This window comes from Vidua macroura, chromosome 22 (assembly GCF_024509145.1).
Source record: "Vidua macroura isolate BioBank_ID:100142 chromosome 22, ASM2450914v1, whole genome shotgun sequence".
NCBI classification, from domain to species: Eukaryota; Metazoa; Chordata; class Aves; order Passeriformes; family Viduidae; genus Vidua; species Vidua macroura.
In genome coordinates, this window is record NC_071592.1 from 253,675 (window position 1) to 281,384 (window position 27,710).

General features: G+C 51.2%; 1 protein-coding gene across 7 annotated transcripts in view; it reads right to left on the bottom strand.

Annotated features, from left to right (window-relative positions):
• The window catches only part of BCL9L (BCL9 like), a 61,167-nt gene that overhangs the window by 16,596 nt on the left and 16,861 nt on the right, over positions 1–27,710 (bottom strand). For 5 of the 7 annotated variants that reach the window (XM_053997194.1, XM_053997193.1, XM_053997199.1 and 2 more), the window contains one exon: positions 23,623–23,775. The exons of the other annotated variants lie outside the window; for them this stretch is intronic. The gene's annotated coding sequence lies outside the window, so the exon portion shown is untranslated. The remainder of the gene's footprint in view (positions 1–23,622; positions 23,776–27,710) is intronic. 7 annotated transcript variants of the gene reach the window in all.

Below are 27,710 nucleotides of genomic sequence, written 5' to 3' on the forward strand. Positions count from 1 at the left end.
GGATCAGCCTCATCAGCTGTGAGGTTCCTCCAGAATGTAACATTTGGGGGGCTCCTACCTTCTTTCTCTATTTTGGACTAGGCTGCTGCTCCAGGGAGGTCATTCAAAACCTTGCCTGAGGCAGGATGGAAAGCTACCCCCCCGGGCTGACAGAGGGACCTGGCTAAACTTTGGAAAGCCTTCCTCTTCTAGTGGGATAACACTTCTAGAGGGATAACACTTGCCTCACAATTCCTAATGGGACAAATGCCAGAAGCAGCTGCCTGAAGATTCTGCTCTGCTTTCAGGAGTAGCAACAGCTGGATTCTGTTGCAGATGGATAGCAGGGATCCGCCTCAGCCTCTCATCTGTCTGGCCGCAGCATGACAATAGGCATCTCGACTTCTGCAAGCTCCTTCCACATACCGTGAGATTCAAACTAGATTTCAGCAGGCATGCCATACATCTGGGCCATGGAAGATAATTAACTAGAAAGTAGATACAGTGACACCAGGAGACAAACAATTCAAAACATCTTGGAAAGAACATTACAAAAAGAAGACTGTACAGAAATCTGTCTTTCTCAGCAATTTAGCAACACACCCACTCCAGCCTGGTAGTTTAAAGACAATAGCAAACTTAATTCCCAGTGGTTAAAACAAGGAGACAAGAGATTCCTGGTTTCTGCCCCTGGCTACTATCAATCCCAAGCAAGATGCTTAGGTTTTGGGTGCCTTGATCCCACCATCATTACACAGGGAGACAACCCAGCCAACCTCATGCAGGGAGGGAGGCTTTCAAGGCACAGCAAGTATCTGTTGAACAAAGGGATACATCCAAATGCAGAGAGTGTTTGCACCTGAAAAGCCACAGCTTTAAATCAAAGGCTGGGACCTTAGCAGACAAGAAATCTTGAAACAAAATAACAAAAACTGCTTTCAGGAAGACTCCTCCAGTACAGTCTGAACAGCCTCAAAGGGAGAGGAGAAGTAAGCTCTGGGCAGGAGAGACCAGGCTGACATATTTGCAATCTGGGAATTGCTAGCTGATAGTTGAAGAAACCTGAAACCCCTGCTGCATTCCCGGAAGACTTTCTGGTGAATCATGCTCCAGCTCTCTCCAAAGGACGATAACATGGATTCCCAGCACAGCTGCAAAGATGAGGAGCCCACACCTGCCACCAGCCTTGCAGCTTCCACATCTGGGAGCTGGCTGGCACTGCTGCTGTGCTATCCCTCTTGGAAGAAGGCACAAGAGAGGAAGCCAGGACAACAGAGCCACAATGATTCAAAAAGGAAGGCGCTTCACCACACCTCCCTTCCATTGGATGCTGGGAAAAGCTCTTGTGAAACCCAGATGACTACCAAGTTGTGCATACACAGTGGATACCAGAACCCAGGCCTCCTGAGCTGTGCTGTGTGTTCCACAGCTCACAAAACCCAACATACAAAATGGGTTGTGACATGGTGATGCAACACGCAGAAAGTCATCAAACCCTTCTCTGCCAGCCTGTCCAGGAAGTAACAAGACCAGGTTACCATTGCAAACACCCTCTAAGCACATAACCTATGCTGATAACCGCCCAATCACTCACTACAAGATGCAATCTTGGACAATCCACTCCAAATCCTGGGGACACCACCACAAACTCATGCTGAACACCTTGGTTTTCGAAATGAGAGGTCCTAAGCAAGCTGAAGGGCTTCTTGAAGAAAGACATTAGGCAGCAGGAGAGACTCCAGAAATCCGCTGCTCCTTCCTGAGATACCGTGCATTCCAAATCTGGATGACATTCCCCAGCACCCGACCCAAGACCTAGATCCTAGATTACCAGTCCTCCCGGGGTTAACAGCAGAACTTCCAAAAAAATACCATACTATGTCAATAAAGTCAGTGTATTTCATGAAGGGAAAGACTACAACAAACTTTCCAGAAGTGAGATTTCTGAGGTATGAGACCCTTGAATGATTTATCATTTGAGAGAAGACCAGAATCAGAACCTTGAGCTTTCCCATGCAAAAATCATTGTTTCAAAACAATCATTTTCACAAGACCATTCAACAGGTTTTGAGTCTGTTCCAGCAAGAAACAACCCCCCCAAAACCAGTAGTGAAACAGCACTGCTGTCAGCCAACTCCAGCCAAGAGTCAGGGATGGGTTCAACACCCAGATGAGCCCTGAAACCAACCTGAGCCCAGCAAGCACAGCTTTGAGACAATCCACTATACAGCACCCCATGACTACAGCACCATCCCCTGACCCCAGTATGGGAACACTCGCCTGAGAGTGTTCATCACCAGCGACAGCAGCTTTAACCCAGGCTGCTGCTGCTAAAGGCATTCTCATTTAAGCTTTGCTTCAGCCAGATAGACTCAGGGACACTTGAAGACAGGGAGTTCTACTGGGCAACTCTCCTGACCAGGGTCATCTGTTTTGAATGTGTCATGAAATCATCTTGCCCTTATATCATCAGACTGATAAACTGGAGAAGCCCCGTTTCACTCATACTTATTTCTTGGATCCTTCTCATGCCCTTTTAAATGGCAGAGAAGGTGGTGCCTTCAACAGGTGTATGGGAGGGTTCTAAAAGACCTGCAGAGAGAATCTAGTGCTCTTTTGAATCCTGGCAGTTCTTGGAGTCGTTTCGGCAGGCCCTGCTGATCTCCTGTCATTTGGAGATGTCTTGAGAAAGATGAGTTTCTATGGGGCTACTTGGCCACAAGTTTCAAAGGTCTTCAACCTCTGTCCTGTAACAGCTTCAGCCCAATCAGGATTAGAAGACCTCTTCTAGCCCTTACTTGTCCCCCTAGTTCAACAGTTTCTCCCACTCTTCTCCTCCTTACTGCAGCACCAGCCAGAGCCTGGTTTCCTATCCTGTGCTGAGGGAGTTTCCAGGTCTAACACTAAATTTGTAGATCCTTCTAGCTTCCCAGTTCAACTGGTGTATTCCCTACAGAAACCCTGCATGTGCCAGACATTACTCGACAGTCACATGTGGCTCCCTTGGGATGATAACAAGGAATTGCTTGATACAATGGCTAGTGCATCTTGCTAGGGATGGGTCAGTGAGAGACCTGCAGGAAGCTGCAGGTGCCCCACATGAAGGCCACTACAGCGACCTGTATGCTGCAGCTTGGCAGACTGCAGTCGAGTAACAGAATCCAGTAGGTCAGGAAGCAAAGCCAGAAATCTCTTCCAAAGGTACTGCTGCTGCTCAGGGAGCTTCAATTTCCTCTGAGGCAGGATCATCCTGCAGTATATGAAACCTGGCCAAGAACATGGGCTGCTGTGACAGCTGGACACCCCCGTGCAGCCTTTGGCAGTGCTGGGATGCACAAAGACAAGCTCATCTGTACATGAATGGAGCGGTTTCCCTGAGAAAACCCTTCTGGCAGATAACACCACAGGCTGCAAAGCAAGGCCACAACACAGACCTCCCTGGACATTTGCTACAAGGGATGAAGAGACCTCCTCAGGCCATTTCCACTGTGTTTGTGCACTGGGGTTACTGGGACTGGGCAAGTAATGCTAAAAAAGCCTAGCTAGTGAGCTGTGCCTCACACTGGCTCAGCTATACCAGCTCTCTTGAGCAGCAGGGCTCACAGCTGAGACCTTAAACCCCCACCTTTTCCACAAGAATTGCAAGGGAGACAAGTCTTGCCTAAGGTCACACGTCAGGTAAATAGCTGATGTAGCTGAGCCTATGAGGACAGTCTTTCACCTACATCTAGGATTCAGTAACCGCTTTAGAATCCTTTGGCAATAACAAAAGAAGTCTGCAATGCTAGCAGTGTTCAGGATTGGAACCCAGCAATGCCAGAACTTCCCAAGGAGCTTCCAAGCTTTAACACAACAGTTTCTGCTCTTCTTTTCACAAGAAAGTCTCTTTTGCAGGACTCTGTGACAGACTAGCCATCATCAGCAGGGCCATCACACTGGCAGCCTTCCCTGCCCCCTGTCTCCAAGCCAGACACACAAGGGTTCCTCAGCACTGCAGGGTCTGTTGCCTATGGCCGGTCCAGCTTTATGCCAGCTGTCCAGAAGCATGAGATTTTCTGGGTGCCCAACCTCTGGGCCCGAGGTGGAGCCTGTGGGACGAAGCCACTAGGTGTCACCGTCACCCAGGGCATCCACAGCCCGGCCGGGGCTGAGCACGGGCCAGCTCGCTGCACCTCCTGCCAGCGCAGCGGTGCCGGGGCTGGGGCACGCTGTGTGCCCTCGGACCCCAGGCTGTGTGCCCTCCGACCAGGCTTCCTCGGCACCCCAGCCCTCACAGCAGGGCAGTGTGCGGAGGACTGTGCTGGGGAGCAGAGCCATGCACCACATCCCTGCAGCACATGCTTACTACACTCTTTCAGATTAAAGCAGCATGGAGATGCCTGTTGCACACTGCAAGAGAAGGCTAGACATTCACCTTGCAGAAAATCTCCCTGAAACATTAGCTCTCCCTTTTTAGCAAGCTCAGATCACTCTCCAGCCTGAAGAACAGGCACAGTCTTTGCCGACAGGTCCGTCCCAGCAGGAAACCCTTGTGGCAGGGACTCCCCTACACATCTCTCAGCGCCATGTACCCCAGCTGCACCCTGCTGCACGACCAGCAGCGCAACAAGTTTGTTTGCCTTTGAGGAGGCTCATGGCAGAGAACTGGGGAAGAGTTCGACTCTTCCTATGCCCAATCCTGGCACTAAATACAACATACAAAGGATAGACCTGTACAAAAGGAAGAGGTTGGAACATCTGCAGGCCTGCAAATTGCCTGGATTGCAGCACCATGTCTGTGCAACTGGGCACACACATGTATGTACCCCAGCACACCTGGGGAGAGGGAGCTGACAGAGAAATGCAGGAAAGAGCGGGAAGCAGGGTGGCTGCCCCAACACCTTGCTCCCGCACTGCCCTCTGCCAGCCCGGACTGTACAAGAGATGCAGTGAGCTGCTGAGCACTCCCCCAAGATTATAAATACCAGGCCCAGCAGCAGCAAATGCTGGGCTCTATAATTAAACCATGGCTGAGGTCACTTCCTTTTCCCAGCAGCTCCCTCCAACCCCCACCCCCTTGCCTCGTATTTGCATGCCATCATGACTAAGGCACATCGGGTGTAAGGTCACAGGGGAAGCAGCTATGCAACTACCTCGCAGGAAATTCCACCCTGGGAAACCTTTCACCTTCACCAGTGCAGAGAGGATCAGCACAGGCAGCTGATCTTGCAGCTGAGTGGTGGCAGCTGCCTGCAAGCAGTACTGGGACTACAATGTTGGGCTGAAAAGGGAGGGAGAGACCTCGAGGAGAGGGGAGCCACTGCTTCCCCTCTAGCTTTACCATCAGAGCCTGGGCTAGCACTGATCTGGAGAGGTTTCCCCACTGTGCACCCCAAGACAGCAGCTGCTCTATCTCCTCACCATGCTTCACCTTTACCCCCAGAAGCCTCCTCCATATGTAAAGCTGAAACTCCCCAGCTTCTGCCACTCAACAGGTGCAAAAAGCAGCACAGCTTTGCCCACAGATCCAGTCCCGAGTCTCAGGGGCTATTCTGCCCTTATGCAAACACACAACTCACAGAGCTCCTCCAGAGACACAGTGATCTAACCCTGGCCAGGCCTCCAACCACCCAAAAGGAAACAGGCAAAAAGAACTAGGAATTGCCCCATCTCACTAACTGCATCCCTCTGGGGAGGCAATAAGCCCTCTGTGGCAGCAGATGTACAGCCACAGATGAAGAGAAAGGCCCAGAGGCAGCCTGCCCTGGGGCTCCCCCCACAGAGCCCCTCTTCCCCACCAGGAGAGAGAGATCTTGTTAACTTATGACTGGGACTGGCCAAGTGGGCAAGGGCTTCTGACATTCCTCCGGCTCTGAGGTTTGCAGGAGCCTTTGGGGTTTGCAGTGGTCCTTGGGGCCAGAGGCCAAGTGCCCAGACTCAACCAGATCAAGCTCTGAAGCAGCATTGTTTGCACTAGGTATGGTAGCTGGGGTCATCAAGTGCTCACAACTCAGCCCTTGGCCCTCCACAGCTAATTCTAGTTCTGTCCTTATTTAAGAAACAGAACATATTAAGAGAAGTTATTGCAACAACAAAGACCAGGGTACAACGGAGGGGAGAAGAGTGCAAAGGCTACTGAGTGGGAGGAAATAAGAGATCTTTTGGAAGCAGGACGGCCGTTTAAGTAATGATATAAACAAGTTAGCATTGGGTTGGTGACTTTCACAAGGTATCTATTAGGTTTCAAAGTCCTCAGGTGTTTGGATTACCGAGCCAATTCTCCAGTCTCTGAGCTAGCATGAGCTATATCGAGGTCGACATCTCTGAAGACTGACATCCAGAAAGTTTCCTGTACGGAGTCTTAGCATGCTATTCAAATGCCTCTTCCTCTCCCTCGTCCCACGGATTCTGGAGAGGAAGTTTGTGACAGAGCAAGGGTGCCGAGGCAGCCCTATAACCTCTGGAATCAGCTGATCAGGAAACACACATAGCAGAAAGCAGTGGGGAAGCACAACTACTATCGAAAGACGACGGTGCAGAGCCAGCGATCAGAGTGGGAGACGATCGTCCAGCTCCTTTGGCCAGCGACAGGGTACTTGTTGTCCTCTTCAGCACACGGATATTGTGCTTTGGCTCCGAGCCTGCACCCACTGCGAGGCACGCCTGTGCCCTCCAAGACTCTGTCTCCACAACAACAGGAACCAGAAGCCACAGCAGACCCTGTGCAGCTCATTGGCCCGAGATCACATTACAGGACAGGAAGGAAGAAGGCACTTTGATCAGTCTGGAATTGCTTTAAACAGGTTCCACACCGATATCTCAGCCACTGGAATTAACCCCCAACACCCTAAATGTCCCATTCCTAAAGACATGTCCTGCTCCAGCTTTCACATCAGGGCCCAAGCAACCCAGCCACTGGCGGCTGCTCCCAAGGAAAGGTCATGGCAGAAAGCAGCCTAGAAGAAGGCGGAGAGCCTCCCTATGCCTTGTCAGAGGAAATCAAGGCTCAACGGGGCCCTACCTCTCTGGTGTATGTCCTTAGCACAGACACATGCTACGTGTCCTCAAAACAGCAGCAAGAGGCAATTTTAGAGGCAGCTGGCAGAGACAGGCTGGTGCTCCCCTGCAGCTCCCCTCCTCACACTCAAGGGCAGTGGGAGCTCCTCCACCTGCCTATAGGACCTCCTGCCCCATGTATGCCCATCCTGCAGCCTGCTCCTAGCAGGCAGAGGGTTAACGATGCCCAGGGAGCTGCAGGAAGCCGCTTCCTTGCCCTCTCAGGAACAATGGGGCCATTGTAGGAGGCCGGGCAAGTGTGGGCAGATCCCAGGACTGGCAGTTACCCAACTGGGCACGTTGTTCCTGCCAGGTTCTCTCTCTGCCTCCTCAGGTAGGAGGAGAGCGGGTGGCTGCCAGCCCTTCCTGTGGGCCCTGGAAGAACACTGGCCAGTCCAGCCACAGGAACACCACGTCAGCGTGCCCCGTGGCCCCGTCAAGCAACCTCACTCCTACCAATATGTCTGGGTACAAAATGAAGTCAGACAGCCAGAAACACAAAGCTGCCAGATGCCACCGTGCAGCAGACCAGACTGTGAGCTGGCTGAGTGCTGCCAGCACTGCCAGCTTCACACCTGGGTATCCAGCAGGATCAGCTGTGCTTTCGGGATATGGGGAGGGGGGGAGGGGGGGTGGCATTGCTGCAGGAGCCAAAACCAGTTTTTCTCACCATAAAGTCACATTTTGACTGTGGGTGCAAGTGCTGACCTGGGACCAAGAGCTTCTGGGAAAACTGAGAACTCCTCCATGTGACACACAGGCGAGTAGTGAGAACACAGCTGGGGGGGGGGGGGGGGGACTACAGTGACTCCTTTCCAAGCCCCCGCAGTCTGAAAGCAGAACGAGTAAGCAAGGAAGCAAGCAGCTCCAATATACTCCCCCTCCCTACAGATCTGCATCTCCCATGCCCAGCACATCAGTGTACAGAAAACTCGGGGATGCTCTGGATTCACACCCTCAAAGCACACAGCTGATCCTCAAGGCAAGACGAGCACTCTATGTCACGCTCCCAGACTTTCCAGCAGAGCTTCATGCCCCCTTGGGCATGGAATCAGGGTATACAACAATAAACCCAGCTCACTGAGGCATACACTGAGCATCTGTATGAAACCTTTGGCCAAGCACCTGACTCTGGACAAATAGCCTGACTCAGGGCTGCTGCATGCCGCTTCTAACATAGGAAACGCCTCTGGCTGGTTCACAGGAGACGCAGTGCAAAGACAAGTGGAAAACAGCCCTAAAAGACTCAGCACTGCCTCCCTGGAATCTCCATGCTAGGCACAAACTGGCAGGCAGAGAGCAGCTCCAAATATCTGCTGAAATATTAGCTGAAGTCCCAACAGAGGAAAGGTGCAGCCCAGGTGCATGCCATGTGTGCCACTGTGCACAACCACCACAGCTCAAACCCTACAGGATCAAATGCCTGTGATCAGTTATGAGGGAGGAACATCCTTTTCCACTTGATGCTGCAGCTGCTTCCCCCATCTCACAGCTAGACTCAATCTTCCAATTTTTAGGAGCACAAATACAGGCCATCGTTCTCGGACCTGGCAGCACCAACTCTGCCAGCAGCAACCACCTCTGGTTTTTTAATCCAGTCTCAGTGCCCTGCACTACCTCCCCAGGAGTGCCACTGCTCCCTAATTTTGCCAGAGGCGCACTGAAAAGCAGCTTGAGCAGACTCACACAGCTCCCCAGGTCTGCACCCCAGTTCATGCTTTTAGAGCCAGTGTCATCTTCCCTGCAACTCTCAGATAACTACTCTGTCAGTTCTTTACATGTCCTACCCGAGGGCATGGCTTTCTTCCTTCCCCCTAGATCACTTTCTCCCATGTCTGATACTCAGCTCTGTGAAGGCCACTTCAAGACATGCCAGACAAGTTAAATACAACTACCTCAGACCCCAAAAGGGAGGCTAGATGCTCTTGAAGAAAGGACTGCAAATAGAGCTGTCACTGCAAACCTGCCATGCACCTCACTTGGCAGCCAGTTCTGTTCAACAAAGCAGCACAACCCCCAGATGGGTTTTGCTCTTCCCTAAATGCTCAAGCACAAGAGTCCAAGATGAGGGCAGGTAAAAACATTTGATGGATCTGACAGGGCAGGGTTTAATCTGTATCTCTTTAAAAGATGGCATGCCTGAAAGAAAACACAGTATCTGCTTCCAACAAAGAAAAGGAAGAATCTGGATAACCTTTTGCTAAAAGAGAAAAGAAACAAAAAAAAAAAAAAAAAAAAAAAAAAAAAAAAAAAAAAAAAAAAAAAAAAAAAATCAGGGCAAGAGGGAGGACAAAACAATCTTTGTCCTCATTTTGTTGGTCACGCAGGCACAGGGCAGCCGCAGTACCCGCTGCCCCAGCTTGGTCAGCAAATAATAACCACAACCAGCCCATTTTCACTGAGGCTTATAGAAACCAGGCTCCATGGTCTAGGGAAAGCTGCATCCTCTGAGAAAGAGGTAGAGCATAGACGGGATTTCCAGACTACGCTGATAATCGGCTCACAGAAACCAGATAGGACAGCACACCCTCAGAGGTCATCACTCAGCTCTACCATGTTTGCTCCAGATGCCGTCCCTTTAAACATGGCTCCAGAGACCACACAAGGGTTAAATCTGCCTATAAATATCTGTTCTCAGCAGGGCTGCTGCTCTGAACCCTCCAGCCATCTGTTCTAGCTTTCCCCCATCTAAGACTCTAACATCTGAAACACGCTTACAATTCTTAGGAGTGCTCCCAAAAATAGACCAGTGCCATGGCTTAGCTCCGTTGCCAGTGTCTGTGAGCACAGGAGCATGTATACTGGTGCCTGTGCCAGCACAAGCCCAGAGTCATGCAAATATGAACATGTCTGCCTCTATGACAGCGAGCAGGCCTGCACCAGCATGGCTCTGTTTGCATCCGTGCTGGCGTGGGTGTGCCTGCTTAACTGCAAATTCATGTGAATCCGCACAAGCATGTTCATGCTGGTGTGAACCTGTATCTGCACACGTGTGCGTGTCAGTACCAGCGCGTGGGCGTGAGAGAAGGTGGAAGCCTCTCTGTTGGTGGACATGATGGAAGTCCTGTCGTGCCTTCTTCCTCGGCGGACAGCAGTGCTGCAGGACACAGCCAGGCACGGCTCCTCCTGCAGCCCAGCCCTGCTTGGCCTCAGCAAGAAGTCCCGCTGCATCCAGGCCCTGGCACTCCAGTCTAGACAGGGAGCCTACCCTACAGCACAGTAGGGAACAGAGGACATCAGTTCTCTTGTTCATTGCTTGGCTCAGCAAATTCAGCAGTCCCACCTCTGGGCACCAGAACCTCACTGTGAAAGCAAGTGAAGCCTGATATGTGTGAGGCCCAGGACACATCATCACCCTACTCACATCCAGCTGCAGCTTGCAGGCTTTTCTCAAACACTCCAGAGAGAGCACGGGCAAGGTTGCAGATATAACAGCTTTGGAGAAGAGTGGGCTCCAAGTCTCTCATAGCTCTTTCCAAACATCCCAGACATTAGCGGGTTCACCCTTCTGACTGCCAAGTCCATTAGCCTCACTCCACATGGGCAAATCCAGGAGACAACAATCATCTTCATGGTCAAATGCAAAACAGGAAATGAGCTGTCAGCTCCCAGATCTGGACATACCATCCAGGAGCAGACAGACCATTCTCCTGAGCATCCTCAGGACACGGCACTGCCCACCTGCTCTATGCCAAACAAAGCTCATTCTCAAACACCCATTATTCACTGGAGACCATCACAAAGTTCAGCCCTGGCTGCTGGCCCTGCTGACACCACATCATAGGATGATGTACATGCACAGCCCCAGGGAGGGGACATGCAGCGCCCATCCTCTACATAGTTACAACAGCCCGAGGATGAGATAGCAGCTACATTTTCATCTCTAACTACTTCCACAAGAGTGACTTTCCCTTGCAGACCAAGTAAAACTACAGACAAAGCTCCAAACACACAGTGCCTGGCTGTGCAGGATGGGGCTTTTTCGGAGTGCTCCAGTTCTACCAGCCCCTATACCCCATGGTGATCTGATGGCAAACACCTGCCACAACACAGCACACGTGGTGCTAAGCCTCCTTGTCCAGCACATGCACACACAGACCCCACGGGCGGGTAACACTGTGGGGGGCTCCCTCAAAACTGTCCCTATAGGGATGGGCCAGTGGAAGGGACCAAGTCCACTGAAGTGTCATTTGCCTTTTTCTAGAGTGCATTCAAAAGGGCACCTGACAAGTAGGAAGGTCGGAAGGCAGAAAGTACATACCACTACAGTTTTGCTCAGGGTTTGCCAAGCTGCCCATTGCCTTTCACCCCTCTGATGTACTGGAGATAGCCAGCTAGCTTCAAGAACTATAAGCAAGACTTCCAGTGAAGCCTAAAATGTAGGTACTCCTTCAACTCAGGTGACAACAGAAATGGAAAAGAGCTTGATATTCCAGCTCTTCATTTCAGGATTTGGCAGGGAGATGACCTAGGAAACAGCCTCAGCAGACTGAGTCAATACAGCTGTACTCTGAGAGAGGAAAAAAAACCCCATTGATTCAGGTATTGATTTGCTGCAGGAGTTTGTGTCTGTTTAGAAGTTTGCCCATGGGTCAGACCTTGTTACAAGCATCTTTCCTGGTGATGAGGTTAGAAACTGACTGTGCCAAACTCCAGTCACCTGCCTGGGGAGCAAAATGCAAGCAAGTCTGGAAGTTAAGTAGTCCCTCAGGGACGCTTCCCTCCTCCACTCCCTCAAATTTAAAAACCATGTTGGCTGGAGGAACACCACAAACAGCTGTAAGACAGCACCAGCATTTTGAGGAGTCCAGCTAGGGTGTAAACAGAGGGGCTGAAGGTCAGGCAGTTTATCAGAAGTTTCAGTTCATGAGATGGAAAGGATTTAAACAACAGATCTATTTCAGGATTATTTTCCCCACCCCTATCTGTCAGAAAGAGCAGTGGGATTTCGAGATCCCCACAGGTTTGCAATTCAACCAGGCAAGGACTGAAAAATGAACCAAAACTGAACTGACAAGTCTTGCTTCCTTCCCTCTGGCAAAACCAAAAGCACACAGGTTAAGTACCAGGATCAAGTAGACATCCACTAACAATTGTCCACTAACAGAGACAATTGCCAAAAGCACTGCACACAAAAAGTTCCTGTACGGGGTCAGGTCCCCAGTGTGCTCCATGTTTGGTGGAAAACAATGGTATCCACTTCAGTACCTGGCCACAAGTCAGCAAACTGCAGGCCACTATATTCTTTTCCAAACCATTCCTCCTCTTCTTCTGCCTTGCATGGTTGCTGAGTGAATGACCACAAATAAGTTTAAGGAAAAAGGGTAGCTCTGTCAAGCACAGTGATTCCATCAGAGACACACTCAGGTATAGCTAAAGAGCTCTCCTCTTCCCACACCTCATCAAGCCTATGGCCATAAGCTCTTAAGAGATGGGAAAGGAAAGAGAAGTGATGACAGGCTGAGGACTAGGCACTAGGCAGGAGATACATCCCCAGTATCCTCCTGACCTCAAAGCTCCCCTTACTGCTCAGCAAGTGTGCAGCATCCATTACCCTCTACTAATTTCCAGTCCCACAAATCTCTGCCAACACCAGGTCCCAGCATCACTTCTTGCTTTTCCTCACCTCGTCTGAGTTGCAGCCATAATTCCTGTATGAACTGCAGATGTCTGCCCACTGCAGCACTTTCACAGACACCTCCAGCTTAATCGTACAGTGGACCATCCGAGATGGCCACCAGCCATCAGAGAAGAGGTGGGGGCACAACTACATGTGCAGAGACATACATCTTGGGGAATAAGAGAGGTATCGTTCCCCTCATGTCTATGTTCCCCATGTGACATGTGGCAAAGATGCTCATCCTTACCAACAACTTGTGGGTACCTTTCCCCACTGTGTTGTTAAGCTTTTGTCCATCTTTCAGTTCCCTTCATTTCAACAGAGCAAAATGTTGTGAAGGATTTACTTTGCCTTTTAACATTTCTTAGCTCATCACATCCTTGCTAAAATAAAAAAGTGTATATCAGTTTCTCCCCTTTCCCACTTTTGCTGCCTTGCAAGTATGTCCCATGATTAAGTTGTGATGTATGACAGAGGAAGAAGCAAACTAGTTCAGACCAATGTGGGTATCCTCAGCTACTGCGAGGCTCACAGCAGGCAGCCAGCTGCTTACTCTCATGCAGCCCCTTGCTGAAGTACACAGAAGCCAGTCAGACTGGAAATTTGCTGCATTGTATGCATTTGAAATAACAAAAATCAACATAGAAATTAAGAAAATCTGTCTCTGAAGCCAACTGGACTATCTGCATCTGAAAACTTCTTGCTGGAGGAGCCTCCTTTATTTACAGCTAATTTTTATTTCTGTGGGGTGCCACATGCTCCGGCATCCAGTGATGCGCTGTGAGCTGGGACACACACTGAGATTCCATGACTTGTCACGATCTGTCACGCAGTTCAGGCTGGAACTAAGGTTTGCCACAAGGAAGGAGGGAAGGAGCAGAGCAAGTACTCAGATCACACCTGCTTCACCCCCCTGCACCATCTCCTCTCCACCCTGAGAATGGGTAACAAGGCTGCCCACATATGGGGCTACAGAATTTGGATGCTCAGGAATTAAAGATGTTGATGGCCAAAGCACAGGCCACAGCAAGAAAACCACCCCTTGTGCTCCCATTCTCAGGATACATCGTGAGCAGCCCAACAGCACGAGGTGCTCAAAACCTGGCCAGCTGCCCATGCAGACTGCCACCAGAGAGCAGCCCAACACCCCTGGCTCCCCCTTGGCAAAAGAGCGTCTTGCCCCTCTACAAGATGTTGGCTGCTCACACAGGAGCATTATTGGCTCCCATCTTCCCAGTGGAAGAGACAGCTTCAGGGCACATTTCAACCAGACCATCCCTACACCAACAGCAGCCAGGAAAACACTCAGGAACCTCACATAGCTTCCTGCCCCCTGAAAGCCAGCCCATGGCCAGCATAGCTTCTGGGTGTCAGGGTCCAAAGGAGACTTGACTCTCAGCTCCCATCCTCCCAGGCCTGGCCTGCATGGCCTTGGGCAAGGCACTTCACCTCTCTATCTAATTGCCTGTACCACAGCAGATGCTGCCATCAGCCTGCAAAGGCCTGAACGCAGCAGGGAGCTCCCTCTCCTCCCAGGCAGCATCGCTGTGAGCAGAAGCAAGAAGGCAAAGCCAGGCCACCCTCCTGTACCTTCTCTCCCTAGGCTGATTCTGAAAATAAAAACCAGCTTCCATTTGTCCCAGCCCCAAGAGAGGAGGAGGCAGAAAGAGGTTTGTTGTAAATACATGAAACTGTCGCTAAGTGAAGGAGAAAAAAAATCCGGGGGGGGGGGGGGGGGGGGTGGAACAAGGGAGGGGACAAAACCGCATTTTTACTTCTGGTGGCCAGCCAGCTGACTGACTCAGCCAGTTTGGTCGCTTGCCATATAGATTTAAAAACAAAACCAAGCCTCAGAGAGAGAAGGGGGTTCGGATGAATGTGCTTTTTTCTTGTGTTTCGAGAAAATCCTAGACTAGCCCAATATATGTTTAGGAAAATGGCTTCCCTGCCTCATTGTACCCAGGGGTGCAGCACAGAGCAAGGCACAGCACAGGTCTGCCAGTGCCAGTGCAGTGTGAGACTCCCACTAAGGCACTTTTCTCCTGGGTCTCATCACTGGGTCTGAAAAAGAAGTGCAGTGAAAGCCTAAGGCTCCAGGGCTACCCTCAGAGCTGGTGTCCTCCAGCCACTGCAAGGGCTAGGCACTTTGGTGTGGGTCCACAGGCCCATGCCTGATGGGTGGCACGGCCAAGGCTAAGGTGACCTGCTCTATTCAATGTGTCCTACATCTGCTGGGAAGAGAGAGGGCTGTAGAGTCTAGGCTGCCTGCTGCTGCAGCTGCTCTTGGGCTATGGGCTACGGCTGCATTCTGTGGGCACCTCCTCACCTTCCCCTGCTTCTTGCCAGAGGAATGTGCACAGGAGGTGGGAGGAGCAGGGAAGAGGTTGTTTTGAAATACCAGCTCCCATTTTATTTATCTGGATCCCACAGTGCCCATGGCATGGTAGCCACTTTTAAGAGTGTTCTGTTCCCAAAGTACTGTACAAACAAAAACACGTGCTCCCCACACCCTTTGCAGCAGCTCAACACGCTGGCATGTTCAGCACAGCACCAGACAGGCAGTGCTCACTGCTCCATGCCAACTCGGCACTTCCACACAACTGGATGGTCACAAAATCCTATGTGAATAAGCAGTTCTTGGCACTTTCCAGCTGCAGCAGTCATTACAAACACTAGCTGGTGAAGGAAGCCTCATGAGCCTCCCACGCAGTGATCTCCCATAGAAACTGGCTAGCCTCCCTGGCAATTAATCTGTCGCTCACTGCAGGGAGTGCAGACAGAGTAAGTTACCTAAGGACCTGATGACAGGTAAGTGCAATCCCTGCTCCTATTCCCATTTCAAGATAGCAGAACTGAGGCAAGGAAAAACCAAGGCCCTGTCCATAGCTACCCCAGCCATCAGCAAGGCCAAGAAGAAAACTTTTGCTCTTTGGTTCCCAGTCTCCAGCATGGACAGTAAGACAATACTGAAGTGTGGTCCATCAGCAGAGGCCCACTGGCCCCATGGGGGCTCAGAAGAGGGGTGCAGATGTGCACCCTGCAAGTGGGGGAAGCAGGTACAAGATTCCCCAGAGACTGCTGCAGCAAGGCACCTAGGAAGGCTGCTGCTGCCTGCACTGGCTCATGCAGAAAGCAGGCAGACAGACACAAGTACAGCAGCCAAACTGGATGGGACCCGCCAGTACAGGGTGAGGGGCATTGTTCATGAACCAGTGGCTGGAGCTCTCCCCAGCCTTCAGCCTTCTCCAGGAAGGCCTGCCTCACTTTATAGAGGTGTTTTGGGCTCGAGGAGGAAAAGCACAGTGTGGGGCTAGGGACAGGGTAGGGGAACAACAGGCAGAGGTTTGCAGTGAGCTAAAAGGGGAGATTTAATAACTGCTGGAAAAAATGGCTGCTTTATTGCAGGCAGCTTGTAAACCCTGGAGCCTGAAGGTCTGGGAGTAATTTCTCCCTCCCACGTGCTGGGCTCAGTTTGTACTGGGGGTCAGAGGCCAGTGCTTTTCCAAAGCATTCTGGGACAGATGCCAACTGGAGCAGGCTGCTCAACACCACTCCTGCAGCAGGGCCTGGGCTTTGAGCAGCAGGCTGGAGCTACTATTAACCCTTTGCAGGGTGATTTCTCCCTTCCCCCTCTCCTGGCTCCATCCCTCCAGTGCAAAGAAGACAGCTGCTGAAGGCCCACTGGGGCCACCCCAAACGAGTCTGGGCTAGGGAGGCCACTGGTCTCCCAGAAGGGCCAGCTGGTGCTTCAGTGTTGCCCAGGGCCCGTGCTTAGCTCCCTGTGTGCTGGCTCAGCGTGCTCCTGACTCACTAGAGACAGAGTCCTACCTGCGGATCCAATCCAGGAGTTGGACTCCTTGCAGAGGAAAACCAAGACCCCAGAAGAGTGACAGCCGAGCACTTGGGGTAAAATCTTGCACCAGCCTTGGCATGGAGGGAATTATAACCCATAGGAATGTACCCAGCACCACCAGAGAAGGAAGAAGAGCCAGGTACTGCTCTCCTTGAGCCTAGCACCAGTCCCTGCAGTCCATGACCTACACCTGCCATGCCACTTCCTTCTGGGAAGCTTTTGGGCACAAAGTCACAACCAGGGGCACTAACCAAGGCACTCACAGGAGAGAGTGCTCCCATGTGAAGGGTCCTGCTGGACTCTTGGCACTCCTTCCCTGCTCAAAGGAAGGATGTCACCCCCAGCAATCTCCTGGGCCCCGGTGCTCCCTCTGCCTCCAATTATCAGTGCTTTCTTCTCAGGATAACATTGTGCCCAGCTGCCTTCCCCTGCACTCCCTCACTGGTCTCCTGAGGGAGGCAACAATTGGCCTCCACATGGCACCTTCTGCTTTTTCTCAGCATTGGGTAAACACCAGAACCTACCAGTCCTTGCCTCCAGCTGCTGCTGACACCCCTATTCCCCAGTGGGGGCTTAAAGGCTGCCTGCCAGAGCCCTCTAACCTCCTTAGCTGTCTCCTCCTAGGCTCTGGGACAGGGTCTAGATGTCTGGGGGAAGCATGACTTTGCCGTGTCACCCCTGAGTTGCAGCAGCTCTGGATCACCTATGCAGGCCAGAGCATGGCTTCCTGCAGCATTTCATCTTCCCTTCTCAGGGATGTGTGTGAGTGTTTCTGGCCTGCAACCCAGCCCTCTGCCCCCACTCAACTGAGTATTTGCCAGCACAAAAAGAAGAGAGCTCAGGTCTGTTTCTCAGTGGCATCTCTCATCTCCCTCTCAAACACACACCTCATCCTTCCCTTGCTTCATTTCCTTTGTGCTCAGCACCACACCAACAAGGAGAAGGGGCCTGTGGCTATTGCCCAGGCAGACAGCACACCCAAGCACTCAGCTTGGGTCTGGCTGCTGGATCTGCTCCAGGCTCTTTCCTTCTGTGCAGCAGCACTGAGCCCAGCTGCCAACAGACTGGCACCCAGAAGTGTGCCAAGAGGTGCACCTTGGCCCTGCCTGCCATGCAGCCCCTGGCCTCATTGCTCCTGTCAGCCAGACACTCTGTCCCACAGCTCCCATCTCTATGCCACATCCATCACAGGCATTCAGATGATTTTGCAGGCTCCTCCAGCAGCATTTACATGGCATCCACACAGCTCTCGCACTACTACTTCTGACACCAGGTGCTGTCACGGTCCACAGTCTTACTAAGCAAACAGGGGGGCCAGAACCTACTGTCAACTGTGTGCCAAGCAATACTTCTCCACATAAAACCAAGCTTCCTCCAAGCTACCAGGAAGGATCTGGCTGTGCCTCTGCACTCCTCCATTGCAAAGATGGTCACATGAAGATGATCCCTTCTCCCTCCAAACACAGAGTTGTGCCTTCTTGTCTAAATCAGTTCAAATTGTGCTCACACCTTTCTGATCCAGGTACAAAATGGCAAATTTCCCTACTAGCTATGTTTATCCCATCTTTCCAAGCTCCCGTTTTCATGTCCCACCTGCAATCCCTCCAGCTCCTTCTTCCGAAACTGCCTTTACAGTCAAAGCTGCAGAACCCTCCTTCATCCTCTACCATCCCTTCTGACTAATCCACATTCCTCAGCCCTCCTTCTGGGCATGCCCTGAGATCACAGACAGGCATTGCCTTCACACTCCCAGCTACTGCTTCACTGGTTCCAGGAGAAAGGAGTTTACTACACTTCTCATGCCCACTTCATTAAATCCTTCTGCTCCATCCCTCCCAGCTCTTCTGCTCTCCAGAGAAGTCCCCAGGCTAGAAGCATGCAAGATGCAGCCAGAGCATCTTGGCAACTGTGGCTTAGGGGACTGCCTGGGCTTGGGGTAAAGGTTACTGCCACACCTTCTGGTGCCAAACGCTGATACCTGCAGATGGGAGCAGCGGCACTGAGAGACTAAACCCATAAAAATGCCACTTTTCCAGGGGCTTCCTACTGCCAAAATGGCAGGACTATCAAGCCTGGAGGTTACCCTCTGGAGACAGAAACCCACAGCCCTGTGGCCATCTACATCCAAGGAGCACATCATCCCACTACTTGGCCAGAGCAGAAAGAAACAAAAGCTCCTGTCTCCTGGAAGGGACTGCATGAATACCTGCAATAGTGAGCTTTGCCTCCCTTTGCTGCATGTGACATACTCAAGCCAGGCACCCGGGCACCAGGGCTGCAGTTCACAGCTGACCTACCCACATCTGCTCCAGTCAAACAGCTCCAAGCTTTTTGCCCCAAACTCCATGCCTGCCTCAGGTCTCATGCGCTGGCTGGAGCCCTGCCAAAGACAGGGCTGCCTGTTTGAATCTTAAGCCTTTCTCCTCCATCAGGCACCCTCATTTTTTTCAGCTATGGTCTTATGAAGCAGAAGGCTGCTTGGAGCCAAGCCAGCACCAGGGAAACCACCATTTCAAGGTCCTGCGAAGGTGTCTGTAAGAGCAGAAGGGAGCCTTGGCCGGGTGCGGGGAGTGCTGCAAAGAGCAGGCTGTTTGCTGGGAAGCTGCTGCCGCTTGCCAGGAGGCAGTGGGGGAGGAGGCAGCAGATGTCCGCAGACAGCATTTGCCGAGAGCCTGCAGCGCTCCAGCCCAGCGAGGGGAGGAAGGCAGCGGCTGGTGCCTCTGCTGCTGCGCTGCAATGGAACAGGACAAACACGACAGGGTCCACCCAGAAAGCTTATGTTGCTTTTCCCTCCAATAACCACTACTTCAGCGATGGGAAGTGGGAGTCCTGGCACCTCAGCTGGGGTTAGAGAAAGACTTCAGGATGACTGCTGGGAGACCTCAAATGCAGGAGGAAAAATGCCTGTCATGAAACTGCAAGACCCTTCTTGTCCTGGAAGCAGTGGCAGCTGCAAATCCCAGCACAGCTGTTGTGCTGGGGCCAAGTCTGTCTACGGGGCCCTGGGCGAAGGCAGCGTGCCACAGCCCATGAGCTGCCTTTACTCCTGGCATATGCAACAGCTGGACACTCACAGTGAGAGCCCAGACAAGTGCCTAAGGGTGGATGCACAGCAGAAAGAGGAAGAGAGACCAGCTCTGGCTGCAGCCCCCCGCTTTGAGCACTGGAGCCAAAAGGGGACACCCCTTTTGCCCACCCCCTCTTTGCAAACAGAGGACACTGAACAAGGCCACCAGCGCCGTGGCAGTCAGCCAGTGAGCCCAATCCCAGCCACACTGCTTTTGTTGCAAGCATGAGTTGCCTGTGAGGCTCCAAGTCAGCCCACGTGGTTCTCATTTCCTGCCTCTGGGCAGGGAAGGTTGGCTTTCTCCCCATCCCACAGCAGTGAGGCTGACCAGAGGAGCTCTACAGCCAGAAGCTACCTCGCAACTACCCCTCTCCCACGGTGTCCTGAACCCGAGATGTGGTCAGCCACGCAGCACTGGGTCTGACAAGTCATACGATGATGGGAAGCAGCACCTTGGAAAATTGGTCCCTTGGCACTGGGACCCCCGAGGGCACTGGCAAGTCCCAGGCAAACCATCTTACCATCAGAGAGGATCCTAGGACTACAAGACTCTCACTCAATTGCTGCCTAGACTATTCAATGGGACCTGAAGACCCCCAGAAAAATTGGCATTTACCCGTTTCAGACTGAGAGGAACTGACTTCACCCAGAGGAGTATCTTTGGCTCATTAAGTGATACCATCCACAGGCTTGTTCAGATCAAATCAAGCAGTTCCCGGGTTCTTCCTACAGCATATTGAGATGCAGTCTGGCACTTGGGTCCACTTGAGTCCTCTTAAAATAAAAATTAATTGATATGCAAATCTGACAAGGCATTAGACTAGTCTACTGGCCAAGGGCAATGCACAGATTCCTCACTGTTTCAATGCTACAATCCCAACTCCCCCACACTCCTACTCCTTTCCGAGCCCAGGGTCAGCCATTAGCCATGGCTCACCAGAGCAGGGAGGACCCCACAGACACACACCTTGTGTGGAAAAGAGAGCCTGGATGGCACATGTTCTTGAGCCAGGTCCCAGCTTTGCCTCATCCCTTCCCTGATCATCAGCATGTCATGCTGACAGAAGCACTGCTGGGCTCTCCCCTGATGCTGAGCCACTTGCACACAATCCAAGTCCAAGTACGGGCACATTAGTATCTGTGCCCAGTGGGGAGGCAAGGAGGTAGCAAGAGAAGTAAGAGCCTGACTTCTTGGAGTGTTTGCTACTGGGATTCTCCTATCAGTTTCCAAGAAAGATCAATTCTTTGCATACCCCTGGTAGCTTTTCCAAAAACACTGCAAACAGCCACTACAGCCCCAGCCACTGGACCACCCACAGACAGAAACAGCCACAGATCAAACAGTGAAAGAGCAGCCATCCAATATGCTCAGGACCAGGCCTTGGAGGAAGGACAATGCCAAAACATGGCATTACTCTTGGATATGGTCACCTCTTGTTTCTCCCCTTCCAACTAACTAACCACTAGCCACAGTTACCCTCTTCTGCAGTCTTGTTTCAACCAGAGGCTGGGCAAAGCAATTAACTTCTCCATCTGGTTGCAGTGAGATGAATACAAATGTCATCACCCACACAGGAATCAGCAGCCCTGAGCAGTGTCAACATCGTCCCTTTCCAATGAAAGAGCTTGGAAAATGGCACTGCCAGCATCGGCCTCAGAAACAGAAATCCCAGGATGATTCGTTCGCTCCTCTGGTGTTAAACCCACTGTGGATCTTCATGGGCCCCTCCAAGGGCTACTGGGAATTCTGTGGAAAGGACTTATCAATGGCAGCCTGTTATTCCAACAGCATCAGAAAAATGCCTGGGGCCCTTAAACTATGGTGGAAAAAAAAGGATGACTAAACCCTACTAATATAAGGAATACGTTTTAATCAGACTAGGACTTTGTGAAATTACTTTTGATTAAAAAGCATAATAAACTAAATTATAAACATTTGCCACCAGTAGCTGAGTCTCTGAATATTCTGAAATCACAAGGTGGGGTGAGAAGCAGTTGCTTAGAGGTAAGGTCCTGACCACACAAGCAGGTGGAAAAATCACTCTTCTCACTAAAATAACACATCAGGGCTAAAATTATATTAAAAAATTTGGAAATGGCTGGACACTTCTTTGCTGAAGCTCTGCTTTAGACAAAGTAACTCTTCTTTTATCAAAAAGATGTTTACAATTTCGACTCATGAAACTGACTTTTAAAGAGCAAAAACAGGTTTGGGTTTTGAAAGGCTTTTATTTTCTTTATTTTTCTTTTTTTTTTTTTTTTAAGAGAATGAGAAGCAAAAACTCACATTGAATTCTCCAGTGGAGGTGGGCAGTCTAGGCAGATCATTAATAAACCCCTGACCTGTAGAAATATTTTGGAAGGAGAGATGCCACAGACTGAAGCACAGCCATGCCCCTGCACTTATCTGTGCTTCCTTTGGGTTTGTGCTGCTCTAACGGCAAAGAGGACAAGCAGGGCTTGGTCTTTTCTTTCCTAGTGTCAAGTTCACATGAAACAGGATTCCCCACTGAAAATTAGGAAACTAAAGGGTACAAAAAACATCAAATTCAGCCATTCTAGACCATATATGTGCAGATGGCATCACAGAAATAAATAAAAATAAAGTATTTAACTATTTTTTCAATAGTCTCCCCGGCAGCTTCCCACACGTTTTGAGCTCTGAGTACGATCTGGGGTAAGAGAAGCTCATCACTGTGAGAAGCCAACAGAAGGGCCACTCTCATAATTCCCAGCAGCAGAGTGAAGGTGCTTGGCCTCTCCTGTCAAATGTAATCTCAGCTTCTGCACATGAGTCCCGAGAAAGGAAAGGGGATACATCACTCATTTCCCAGGTGGAGGAGGGGACACAGCCATGACAAGATGCTTTTTCTCCTACCCAAAATAGCAGAAAGCAGGGGATGGGTAGAGCAATGAAAAAAGGGAGAGTAGGGCAAATTCTGGTGCCTGCAACCCACTCTTAGGGCTGCCAGGCCTGCACAGGCTGCCAAATCAAATAGCTATCCAGAGACACACTCCTGACAAGTATAACAGGCAATGCCCTCAAAGCAGGACCAGTGTGAGGCTCCTTCTACCCAGAGCCACCACTGCCCATGTCTGATGCTCATCCACAACGACTGGCAGCAGCTGATGCCCACAGATCACACAGAAACCTTGATCCCTCCCATTGGAGAAGTTCCACAACTCCCCAGGCTGCTGAGTTCTTACAGGCTCCAACCAAAACCCCCATCCCAGTCTCCACACGTGTTTTCACCATTGCAAAGGGATCTGGGACACTGTGAGGACATGCAAAGTGCATGGCAAGAAGCAGCCTGTACCCTTAGTGTCTCTCCAGACAGAAATACTTGTTGGGAGATCCATGACATCACTGGTGGGCTCTCCTGAAGGGATACAGACAAATCCAAGGGCAGACTTCCAGCACTGCGCCAAGGGGGAGTTTATCCAAAACAGAGGGCTCCTTGCTCCCTTCTCAGTACCATCTTACAAAGGGAAGACAGGTAAGTCACCATTTATTTTGGGTCCCAGTTTCTCATCCAAAGGGGGAACTTACACTAGACTATCCCTCTTGGGTCAAACACTGTGCTGGCAGCACCTGCATTCTTTGCCCTATGCCCACAGTACCCTGCCTGGGCACGTGCTGTCCCCTGATAAGGAAACCACCAGCACAGCACCTGGTGGCAATCCTTCCCCCGAGCCTTGGGGACCAACACGCAGCATGTCCACATGGCCTGCGACCACGGTAGAAATGAAACCACCACCATTCAGAAAAAGCATAATTAGCAAAGATTAAACAGCCAGTGACTATGCTGGCAGCTGGAGGGAAGACACAGACCACCATCTCCCGGCAGCAAAGGAGTCACTGATTCCTGTGTCCGTGGTGCATCTGCCAAGTGCCCTGCAGGTCTCGCCCCCACTGTGCCCACTACAGGAAGATGCACCGAGTCCACTCACCCTGATCACTAGAAAGTGTATATACTACCATATACAAAATCCTTCCTGTCTTCTTTTCCAAACTCATCTCACCCTCTCTCAACTGGGACCCCCTCATAAAAGTAAGAAGAGACAGACCTTTCCTGGCATTTCCTTTTTCTGAAAAGGCTGTAAAATTTTCCAAGCATAGCTAAAGCCAGAGCAAAGTTTGTCAGGAGCTCAGCTCGTTAGGCGGCTGCTCAAGGAGCCCCGCGGGAGGCGCAGGCTGCGTAATTCAAAACATCTTGGACCCTGGAAAAGAAAATAGAAACCAGGCTGTGAGAATGAGGGGGGCAGCTCCAGCTCCAGTGTAACCCCTGCTCTGGGAGTGCCCCAACTGCAGAGCTCCAACCCCAGCAGAGGTGCTGCGGCCAGCCCAAGTGGAGCTGGCACCAGGCGAAGGAAATTCCAAGCCTGTTGCTTCTGGCAGCCACACCGGGCCCTGGCTAGAACCTCGGCAACCTGGAAACCAGCTACTCAGCAATTTTCTTGCCATCCAGAGGACTCGGTCTGAACCACAGTTTCACTTCCCCCTCCCTGCCCAAGAGGCAGGGAACACCAGAGGGAAAGAAACATTTGCTCAAAAGCTGTCATGACCAAAGCCCCTCCAAACTGCTTTGCTCTGGGAGGACAGTCTTGAGCTGCTTCTATCACCCTTACCCACCCCTCGTTGCATCTGGGGAGAGGAAACTTGCTTGGACTAGCCCTAGGTCTCCCCGACTCCTTTTGCTCCTTGCCAGAGGAAAGTTCAAACAAGGCTGCACAGAGGCAGGACACAGGCAGCTTTCAGCCCAGCTTAACTGCCACGCTTGAGGCTCGCCTGTGGCCGGACCTGCTCCGTTCAGGCCCTGTCTGGCCCAATCCTCTGCTACAGATCAGTGCTGGAATAAATCCTGCCAAGGAAGTGGTGAAAACTCCAGTGCTGCAGGGATTTCCACAGCCTTGGCCAGCCTGATGTTGAGAAGAGTTGACCAGAGATGCAGCCCTTCTGCTCAGTTACTACCCTTCAGAGCTACCCATCCAGTTCCTCCCCACCCTGAGCAGGGAGACCTACAGTGTGGGCTGTTGGTACTCTTGCCTTTTATAAGCCATCCTTTCCCAACTGCAGCCTTTCCAGAGGCCTGAAGCCCTGCATGGCAACAGAACAAAGCAACAATCATTGTACCCACTGCTGGAGCCCCTGCCCATCAGAAGGAGAGTACAGCTATTCAGCTGATACACAGCTACTTAGCAGGCTCTTTCTTCCAAAGAGTGTATTAAGATTTTACTTTCTGTTAGGAAGACTGCAATGCTTCCGAGTCCCTGCCTGCAGAACCAGGTAACTAATGCAGACTGATCAGACAGGTACCCCACCTTGGGTGGCAAGTCAAGGAAGACCGTTCATGAAACAAACTTCAGCATGGGATACACTGCAAGCAGAGAGAAACAGGACTCCTAACATAAAACCTTAAGAGAAAGTTGGGTATGGCCCTTCAAACAAAGGCACATCATTTTTGGAGAGCAGCACTTCTTTGCAGGGTGAACAAAGGACCACAGTGCTTCTCAGAGTACCAGAAGCTCCACTTGGTAGTTAAGAACAGAGTTTGCAACTCCACTGTAATCACACGAGTCATAGATTTCTAATTTCAGCAGGGCAAATCTTACTAGAAACCTCAAAGATGCACAGGGCATTGAAGATACTTCAAGAGAGGAGCTCCTGACCTCCATCTTCTCAGAAGAATAGAAAAGCCCTGCTTATGTGTTGAATAGGAGGCTGAGACCCAGAGAGGCAAGAGAGTAGGAGTGATGAGCAGGAACTGGGAATCCTGGCTTCTGTCCCTAGCTCTGCCACATATTCCCTTCCTGTCTTTGATTAAGTCACATCTTTTCACTTTTCCTGCCAGTCTCTATTTTGGAGGTAAAAAAAAAAGCAAGCACTTGCTTCTGCAGAGTGTTTAAAACCTCTTCTGTCCTATGACAGGGCAGAAGATTGCTGCGGCCAGAGGCTGCGAGACACCCAGCATGCAGGAGCCACGCTGCTCACACAAACCCCAGCAGAGCCTGGCATTTCCTGTGCTTACATTTTGAGAAGCACAGAATCTGTAAACAGTCAGTGCCACAGTGCATCTTCTACACAAACCATATCCTGACCCATTTCCTCTTCTCAACCACAGGAGTAGGAGCTGAGCAAGGAAAAAGTAAGCTGCTCAGCTGACCTGTGACAGAAAGAGCAGTGCAACTGAACACAGCATGGCTCTGGACAGCACACCTTGCAAGGAGGTGGCTGTTAAACCAATAGCAGCAAGGATGGGGAAGATCCAGCAATACCAGAGGCAGGGTTAAAATGGAAAAAAAAAACCACAACAAAATAAAACTGCAAAAAACCAACCCAACTAGCACCCTGAAGAGGCACAATGGTACAGACGTGCCTGAGGAGCACAGCCCTCCTGCTCCCTAGCAGATCCATCCTGTGGCCTCCCACATACTTTGGGAAGAAAGAAGACAAGTAGGCATAGGCAGGAACAAGGAGCACTCTGTGGTTTTGCTCAGTATTTCAGTCCATCTCTCACTCAGGAGGAGCTCTGCTTTGCTTTCCAAGTCTCGCCCTCTCTGGCACGGATCACAAACCTGGCTTCTGGCCCAGGACTTGGCTCCAGCAGCGCTCATCACCAAACAGGGTGACGCCCCACCTCTGGGCACAGTGCATAGCACAGTCCTAAAGCCATCTTGAGGCTATTACCCCAGCATCAGAAGAGGCTCCCCATTATAAGCCAGCTGGGATTCCAGGCATCCTGAGTCGCAGATGAAAAAACCAACACCCAAACAAAGCTCCAACTCTTTGGGGGAAGAAAAACCCAGCATCCAAGTACTGTTTTCTCTAGTGGCTCCAGCTGAAGCTGTCAGACAAGCTGCCTGCATTGGAGAAGTCCTGTCTCCCAAAGATGCCCAGGCATAGCTTGCATGTTCCTCTGCCTGGAGCTGCCCAGAAAGATGCAGCAGGATGATGCCAGGTGAAGACACTGCCCTCCATCACAGGAAGTGGAAAAGGGGCTGGAAACCACAGCCCGATGTACCCATCTGACAATTCAGCAAGGATACCGGGATACAGGGAAGCCACCTGTGCCCAGACACCAGTAGGTGTCAAAGAACCAGACCACCTCATCATAAAGAGCTGAGCAAGCAGGAAGCGGGCTTCATTGCACTGACTGTGCCCAGCACGGACACACACTCAGCAAGAGCAGAACAGGTTCCCGTTTCTCTCTTCAGGGCACTGCAGCCCATTATCCTCACACTGGTTTCTCCAGTGCAGGGTTGTAGCTGGCATCAAGGCGACTCCGTTTATTTCAAAGTCATATTGTCTTAGACGGCCCATCCCATGCCTTGGAAGAGGGGCAGCAGCAGGTCTGGGCCCAAGCAAGCAGGACTTGGAGCCAGTCAGGATGCCCAACAGCAGCACACCCATTTTCAAGGTTAGGTACAGGCTTCAGATGCTACATGCTAAGACAACCCATGCTCCGTCTTCCTGCCATGCCATGGCCCAGGCTGCCCTGGGGACCAACAAGTGCTGAACTGCTGGCCAAGGATACAGGGAGTGAGCAGGACCTGTGACAAGATGCCTCTCCAAAGCGTGGCTTTCTCTTAAATCAGAAGCAAGTAGCAGTGACACTAACTGCTTCCTGTCTCCTACTGAGTATAACCCTGTGGCAACTGCAAATGCCATCATGAACTGGTCCCAATTAGAACAAATCCATCACCTGATCCACCTTTGAGTTTCACAGAAGATCAGGAAGGAAGAAAACAAAAACAGTTCCCTGTTCCCAGGAAAGGGTCCCGTGCTAAGCAGACGACCTGCAACAGGCACCATAGAAGAAGGAAGGGTGCCTTTCCTCCATGCCATGTGATTTGGCTGGTGCTGCCTCCCCAGGAGAGGCTGATGAAGTGCAAAATACAGCAACAGAAACCATGCCCACCAATCTCCAGTAACAGTTCCTGGGTACCTTCCACTCAGGGCTGCCAGAGGCGGTGAAGAAAGGAAGCCAAACCAAAGTGGCAAAGATTGGCCCATTGGAAATCAGCACACAACTTCAAAACAGAAGTAAAGAAGAACTGAGGAATATCACTGTGGCCACCCTCACAATCTGCACCACACAGAGTTGCTGAAGATGCACAACTGAGAAGCAAAGCACTCACAACACTTCCTAGGCCCC